The sequence below is a fragment of the Prionailurus bengalensis genome, chromosome B4, assembly GCF_016509475.1.
Source record: "Prionailurus bengalensis isolate Pbe53 chromosome B4, Fcat_Pben_1.1_paternal_pri, whole genome shotgun sequence".
Taxonomy (NCBI): Eukaryota; Metazoa; Chordata; class Mammalia; order Carnivora; family Felidae; genus Prionailurus; species Prionailurus bengalensis.
In genome coordinates, this window is record NC_057358.1 from 23,181,367 (window position 1) to 23,188,934 (window position 7,568).

The 7,568-nt window shown below is 40.2% G+C and overlaps 1 pseudogene; it reads left to right on the forward strand.

The window, feature by feature from the left end:
* The first annotated feature begins 1,211 nt into the window (after positions 1-1,211).
* Positions 1,212-1,805, forward strand: LOC122474021 (annotated as a pseudogene).
* The last annotated feature ends 5,763 nt before the right edge of the window (positions 1,806-7,568 follow it).

Consider the following 7,568-nt stretch of genomic DNA (forward strand, 5'->3'; position numbering starts at 1 on the left):
TAGGTGATACAGCCACATCATTGGAACAGAATTCTATGAAAGGTAAGACTTGACAGGCTTTCTGTACCTTACAAAGGTCTGATTCCTCTTAATAGTGATTGAACTTTATGACATACACATGATAGGCAAGATTCTTGGGCAGACTGGAAAGCTGTTGACCTTGTTATTCCATGGCTAAAGTATTTGGTAAAATTGTCACTTGAACTGTCATAGAGAAGAAATCATCTGCTTATCTACCCTCTCGAAGGGAACTGTTTGGATAAACTGAGAATATTACAGGGGGTTGACTGCTCTTGGTTGCTTTTAGCAAGACATAATGGGAGAAAAGAGCTCCGGCAAGGGCCATGCAGTTTGCACAGAGAGATGGAAGTGAACAGAGTTGTGTTAAGGAGAGATTCTTCCAATGCAGCTTGCAATTTAAAATCCAAATGTGTAGCCTTCTAGTGTTAAAAAAAAAAAAACCCAGTAAAGAAAGAGAAAAACACAAAACAAAGGGAGCAGTAGACCCATCGCAGCCTCTACCACTGGGAAGATGAAAGATCTCAGATGTTTGCAGCGAATACAGATTAGAAAATTCAACCCTTATCCATGGCCCCTCTTCCATCCAGAATGTACATATAGGCATAGTAAAGGTCAGTAGAACCATAGCTTTCCTGATGGAATCCACAATGTTGTTGGTGTGTGGGCTGATAAAGAATGACAAGACAACAAAAAAGTTATTCCTGGAGAACCTGGGTGGCTCAGTCCATTAAGCATCGACTCTTGATCTCGGCTCAGGTGATTTAATGCTTACTGAGTTCAAGCCCCAGGTTGGGCTCTGTTTTGATAGCATGGAGCCTGCTTGGGATTCACTGTGCCCGCCACCACTCCCCGCCCCCCCCCCCCGCCCCCCCGCTCCTCTGAAATGAATAAACATTAAACAAACAAACAAACAAACAAACAGAAACCTAAAGAGTGGGAAGGGCCTAGGGTGGTGTGCCCCTCGAAGGGGAAGGAGGCTCCAGGAGGCCCAGGCTCCCGCAAAGCCAAGACCAGCGTCACAGGAAGTGGGGTGTCTCCGCCCCTTAATGTCTGAAGCCAGAAGCAGGGGCGCCAGTGTGGGGAGAAAGCGACTGTAAGGAGAGCGCGTCTCCACGGAGGAAGAAAAACAATTGTTTTACGGATACCTCAGCTCTGTTAAGTGTTTAACCAGTTGCTTTAGGAGATACATCCAGCCCCCAAACTTGACTGCTTCATGTAATTTGTCCATTTCATCGCGGTCTAGTTCTAGGGAAAAGCACTTGGATTTAGCTCCTCCATTTCCAACATGGAAGAAACTTACATCGATTGCCTGGACCCTGAAAAGCTATTACAATGTCCCTATGACAAAAACCACCAGATCAGGGCCTGCAGGTTTCCTTATCATCTTATCAAGTGCAGAAAGAAATAACCCGATGTCGCAAACAAATTGGCCACTTCTCCCTTCAATGCTTGTTGCTCAGGCCGAAATTGGCCACCATATCTCAAACTGTGATGATAAAAGTTGTATCGAACAGGAGGATGTTGTCAACCAAACCAGGAACCTTGGACAAGAGACTCTGGCTGAGAACACATGGCAGTGCCCTCCTTACCATGAGGAGTAGGATAACAATCTGTGGGAACAGACCAGCACCCCATTTTTCGTGGGCACAGCCAACTACTGTGGCAACAACAGCCCTGCAAGCAACATAGTTAGGGAGCGTAACAGTAACCTGGTTTCAGGCATGCATGTTCCCAAATCTCTGCCATATGTTCCGCCATGTAAAATCAACGGAAATGCACAATAACTGAATATCTATCTCATCAAATGCCAGACCCTAGAAGGCTCTTGCTTCCTACTGCTACCAGTGGGTTCTTCATTTTTTTCCCTTCCTAATCTCATTGTAGAAAGATTAACTGTCTGTGACTTTAAAAAACAAAAACAAAAACAAAAACAAAAACCTCTCTTGGCAAGAGTCTTCTGATCCCCACAAACTAACAGAAGAAAAGTGCATATCTGTCAAATTGTCATAATTCTCCTATAGATACATATATGATTGTTTTTATATTATAGATATATATCTGCATAGAATATTATTTGGAAACTTACACAAGACACTGGTCACAATGGTTTCTTCTGGGGGATTCAGTGACTGTGAGAAATAGGTATGTGGGAGACTTATTTTCCCCAACTTCCATTTGGGTAAATCATTGGTCCTTGTATATACATCGCTTATTCTCTCTCTCTCTCTCTCTCTCTCTCACACACACACACACACACACACAGCAAAGTAGAAAATAGTTTCTAGTAAAATTACAAGTGTACATACCTTTTGACCTCCTTATTTCTCTCCTGGGAATGATTCCCTGAAAATATAGCCAAATGTGTGAAATGATATATGTTCAAAGTCATTCACTGCAGCATTGCTTTTAATAGCAAATATTGAAAACATCTTAAGTGAAATATTAAATGTCTGTCAATAGAGCCCTGATGAAACAAATTATATAGACCCATACAATTTAATACCACACATCCACAAAAAATAAATGAAGAACATTATGTATTGATAAAAAATGAGCTCTACAATATTACTAACTGAAGAGGGTAAGTATCTCATCCTCTCCTTTGAGGTAACAAAATGAAAGTAATATATATATATATATATATATATATATGTTTATACATATATACACATATGTCTATATGTATGTACAGTTATGTATGTCTTATGCATACATATACATACATATATTCACTTCTTTTTATAAAATATTTCTGAAAGGTACATAAAAACTGATAACATTGGCTGTTTCAGGAAAAGAGAATTTGGTGGCAGAGGTTCATGGGTGGGATAGATAGTTTTTATTCCAAAAGAATTCCATAGAGGGGCGCCTGGGTGTGTCAGTCAGTTGGGTGTCCGACTTCAGCTCAGGTCATGAGCTCATGGTTCGTGAGTTCAAACCCCACATCGGGCTCTGTGCTGTCACCTCAGAGCCTGGATCCTGCTTCAGATTCTGTGTCTCCTTCTCTCTCTGCCCCTCCCCACTCACACTCTTTCTCTGTCTCTCAAAAATAAACATTGGAAAAAAATTTAAAAAAAAAGAATTCCATAGATAGTAAAATTTCCATATCAATAACAACATTTAGATAAGTGTATATGCTTGCTTCATAGACTACATTTGAGTGCCTGAAGTTAAGGCATTTAAAAAGTCTATGTGTGTGTGTGTGTTTGCATATGTGTGTATATATATCATATATATATATATGAAATGTATGTATCATATATATATCACCCATCCATCCTCATTTCTTTATATAGGCAGCATCCTGTGGAATAATAAGTCTGATTCTAAAGGCCATATCTGCATATGCAACTTAAAAAAATTAATATGCTCATGGCTTTTTTACATGGCTTGTTTTACATGGCTTGTTAAAAGTATGCTCAGTTTCTGAGGCGCCCGGGTGGCGCAGTCGGTTAAGCGTCCGACTTCAGCCAGGCCGCGATCTCGCGGTCCATGAGTTCGAGCCCCGCGTCGGGCTCTGGGCTGATGGCTCAGAGCCTGGAGCCTGTTTCCGATTCTGTGTCTCCCTCTCTCTCTGCCCCTCCCCCGTTCATGCTCTGTCTCTCTCTGTCCCAAAAATAAAATAAAACGTTGGAAAAAAAAATTAAAAAAAAAAGTATGCTCAGTTTCCAGGGATAATTAGCATTAACTTAGTCTGTTGCTAATTTCAGTTATTTCTCACCAAGTACATTATGAAGAAAAAATGCTGCCACCTTTGATGTCACTCACCAATGAATGAATCAATCAATCTTTTATCATGAAGACAAAATTCCTTTTTAAAATTTTTTTGCCACATTGTTCTAAGAGCACAGAGTCGGTGATACAGTCAAAGAGAATGTTCTTTTCTAATGGGAACCACTCTTTCTAGTTAATAGGACATACTCCATTTCTTTTAAAAATTTTCTCCTTCTGTCCCTGTTCTCCTTCTTTTTGTTCTCCCCTCCTTTTCTTCTTTCTTGCTGCACTAGTGTCCTAGAGAGACCGTCTATTTAAAATCCTTAGAGGGATGAACACTCTGTGGTTGAAAACCTCAAATGACTATTATTAAGAAAGCTTACATCTAAAAAGACCAAAAAACTAGTGAGAGTTTTGCTTTACTTAACACTCTTTCCAGTATGGCAAATGGCAGATTGGGCTGATAAGTGTTGTTGCAAATCATTGGCTCTGGGTCTTCTAGTGCTTTTTTGTGTCCTGATGAATTTAGAGACCAAACTTCTGCTTAAGCTAAATTGAAAACGGTCATTTACTTTTTTTTTAATCGTCATGTATTTTTAGAATGACAGAACATTAGAACCAGAGGGAGGGTTGAACAAAATCGACTTCAGTTTCGTTGCTTTACAGATGAGAAGACTAAAGTTGAGGGACACTACGTGATTTCCCAAAGATTGCATAACTTACTGTCAGAGCCAAACTTGCTGATTTTTTTTTTCACCATAACACATCTCAGTCAGGAAGAAACAAACCCTCCAGAAAAATTATCTTGCCCTTTTTTTGTCCCTTCTATGCTTGTCTTCTGCTTGGAATCACCAGTGTTTATGAACAAATCATATTCTATGGGTTCCTAGGAATGTGGAAATGAGAGAAGTTAGATTGCCCTCTTAAGAGTTGATTATGATATTAACTAGCATTGGCCTTCTTACCTCCTGAAAAATTTCCTTGAGCTGTTGGAAAGTATCCTTTGCTTTGGTGGTCAAACTATTAATGTGGGTTGTATTAATAGACACGTAAGTCACCTGCTAATGTTGTGACATTGGCCAATGACATTAACGTATCTAGAGAGATAAAAGGATTTCAGCATAAGAGCTTGAACTGCAAATATAAAAGAGGAAGAGAGGAGCCAATGTAGGAGTTGACCAGTATCCTGCTCAGAGCAGAGGAGAGGGAAGCCTCTCACCTGGGATGTTGAGAGTTTCATTCCCATTGTCAAGGCTCTCCCTTACTAAAAGGGTGCTCCTTTTTTGAATTTTCTTGGCTTCCTGGTTTTCTTCTAACCCCACAGGCCACTCATTCTGTCATCTACTTGCTCCTTCCTGCTCTCTCATCTGACTTCTACATGGTAGAGTCATTGACATGTATTTGTCTTCTCACTCAATACTTTGTCCCAAGGTGATTTCATTCATGCTGATGAATCCCCAGATTTATAGTTCTGTCCCAGATCTCTTTTCTGACTCAAATTATCTATCTATCTATCTATCTCATCTATCTCCAACTAGATGTCACAGGATTGTCACAAATACATGTGTAAAATTCTGTCTATCATCACCATTGTCATCATTTATCTCCAACTAGAAATCACAAGATTGTCATAAATACAAGAGGTCTAAAATTGTATTCATGATCTCTTTACCTATCCTCCCCAATCCGGTTCACCTTTGCATTTCCCCAACTCAGAAAATGGCACCTCCACTGACTGGCTGCTAAAACCATAAATTTGGTGGTCATCCTTGAAATCTCCCTCTTCCCCCTCTTTCAACCCATCACAAAGTTATATTTTTATTTGTTATATATTTCTTTGAAGCCAACAGCTACGCTTTGTCTTCACTACCACAGCACTGATTTTATACCACAATTTTCTTTACCTGCAGGATTAGGATAATCTCCTAGTTTCCCACATTCATTCATTCATTCATTCATTCTACTTTAATCCATGTAGCAAGTGATCATTTAAAAATGGACTGGATCATGCCACTTCCCTGCTTAGAACACACTAATGCCCATCACTTCCCTCTTCATCTTCAGCTTGAATCTTTCTCCCTTCTCTGTACACTCCAGCTCCAATGGCTGCCTTCCTCCTAAGGGTTGAGGGTTTCCTGCCCCAGATTCTTTACACATTTTATTCTCTCTGCTTGGAATTCTTTTCCTCCCACAACCTTTCTCTTCCCCACCTCTCCCAACTTCTATTAATTCTTCAGACTATTTTTAAGTGTCATAGAGACAGAAAGTAGAGTGGCGGTTGTCAGGGGGTGGGGGAAAGGGACTGAATGGGGAGTTCTTCTTTAATGGCTACAGAGTTTGTTTCATAAGATGAAAATATTAATGGAGAAGGATGCTGGTGATGGGTGTACAGCATATTGAATGTACTTAATACAACTGAACTGTACGCTTCAAAATGGTTAAGATGATGAATTTTGTTATGTGTTTGATTACAGTAAAAAAAATTGATTTTCAGATGACAACTCAGACTCATGTACCTTTTCATTCATGTGTATCAGTCTCTGAGGTCCTGAGAACAGTGAACCTGTGGGACCTCAGACTTGGGGTCAGGCCCTGGGTCACATTAATTCACTAATAAATATAACCCATGAGGCTTTGTTAGAGATAGCCTTGCAAACCTTTTTCCTTAGTGATGCTTGGCAGCCTTACGATTTAAGCTTATCTTTTTGAGGGGGAATATCTGTGCTGAGTAATTCAGGAAGTAATGCCAAATTTTGCCAGTTATTAAAGATAGCAGTTTCCAAATACAGTTATCATCTGCATGTGCCACTAAAGAGATTAGCCAGACTAGGCTAATTTCAGGACTTCTAAAATGTTCAGTCAGGTCCTTCCCAGCAACTGGATTTTATAAGCTTGGGAAATGCTATTGACAGTATACTTATGGACCCAGAACCAATTGGACAGAAGTACTACAGAATTGAAGGATTCTTAATAATAAATCTTAGCAATAAATGTATTATCCTTCTACATGCCAGGGACTATGCTTTTATACACGTATTGTTTCATTCTGTTCTCATCACAACTCCGCAAAGCATGGCTATAGGTTATCGACCCCATCGTATAGATTAGGAAACCGTATCTTTTCCTTTAAGTTTATTTATTTATTTTGAGAGAGAAGGGGAGATGGGAAGAGAGAGGAGGAGAGGGAGAATCCCATGCAGGCTCCACATTGTCAGTGCAAAGCCCAGCACAGGGCCCCATCTCATGAACCGTGAGATCATGACCTGAGCTGAGATCAAGAGTTGGGTGCTCAACTCTCTGAGCCACCCAGGTGCCCCAGAAAAACATAGCTTAAAAAGATTTTAGCGCAGTTAGTAAGTGTTGAGCTGGGATGTGAACCTGAGTCCACCCAACTCCAATGCTTAAGTTCATAAGCACTACGTGAAATTGCCTTCCCCTGACTTGATCATGCAGCAAGCTGCTGTTGTATTAACTGCTTTGTTTAGTAATCCCTATCTTCTAAGTCTGATTTTTGTCATGATAATTAATGATACCAAAGGGTCATTAATATATATGCTTGGGCATCATTAATTTATTCAACAAAGACTTTTCTGAGCACCTTCTATCTACCAGTTATTATGTAGATTCTAAGGAATGCAGATGATGAGATACAGTCCCTTCTCCCCCAGAAGCTTGCCGTTTTGTGGGAAGCAGCAGATAACCACATATGCACAATACGATATGAGCAATGCTAGAATAGGAGGACAGAGTCTGAGGCATCAAAAAGGGATGTCACAGAAATGTAATGTGATCCAACTCTTGAAGAGCAGAGATCTTCCAGGCAGATAGGCAGG